A 583-nucleotide genomic window follows, 5' to 3' on the forward strand; every position below is an offset into this window, starting at 1 on the left:
CAGACCCCCCAGAAAGTGCCAGCGCCAGGCCTCCTGCCAGAATCTCACCACCTTTGCTCTGCAACCAGGGGGCCGGCCCTTGCACTCCACACTCTGCAGGGGACGCCGGACTCACCCTTCCCTCCCCTTCGCTCCCCACGCGTCACAAAGTCCAGGAAGCTCTACCCTGGCACCTGCCATTCCTCCCAGGCTGCACCCCCGCACCTGGCCCGGGTGGAACCCGGGAAAGAAGGGGCTGCCTCCTCGCCAGGGGCTCCCCGACCCCGGCCAGGCGGGGCTCAGGGGTCGAAGGTCGACCTAGGAACCAGGAGGTCAGGGTTCGATTCCCGTCAGGGCACCTGCCCGGATTGCAGGCTCGATCCCCAGTGCGGGGCGTGCAGGAGGCGGCCGATCCATGATTCTCTCTCATCATGGATGTTTCTATCTCTCTCTTCCTCTCCCTTCCCGTCTGAAATCCATAAAAATATATTTAAAAATATAAATAAATTAAATTTAAAAACTCAGAGGCTCCCCGGCCTTGACCCCAAAGGGGGTCGGGTTTTCCAGGACAGCGATGCACACTCACTGCTGGGCGCTCCGAGGG

General features: G+C 60.9%; 1 protein-coding gene across 4 annotated transcripts in view; it reads right to left on the reverse strand.

The window, feature by feature from the left end:
* HYKK (hydroxylysine kinase) overlaps positions 1-583 on the reverse strand; it is a 10788-nt gene that overhangs the window by 9770 nt on the left and 435 nt on the right. Inside the window, exon 1 of one of the 4 annotated variants that reach the window (XM_014546249.1) lies at positions 566-577. The exons of 1 other annotated variant lie outside the window; for it this stretch is intronic. The gene's annotated coding sequence lies outside the window, so the exon portion shown is untranslated. Of the gene's footprint in view, positions 39-173; positions 193-565; positions 578-583 lie in introns of those variants that run through there. 2 more of the 4 variants (XM_014546247.1, XM_005874438.2) reach the window with 2 other exon arrangements.

The sequence above is a fragment of the Myotis brandtii genome, unplaced genomic scaffold (assembly GCF_000412655.1).
Source record: "Myotis brandtii unplaced genomic scaffold, ASM41265v1 scaffold439, whole genome shotgun sequence".
Classification (NCBI taxonomy): Eukaryota; Metazoa; Chordata; class Mammalia; order Chiroptera; family Vespertilionidae; genus Myotis; species Myotis brandtii.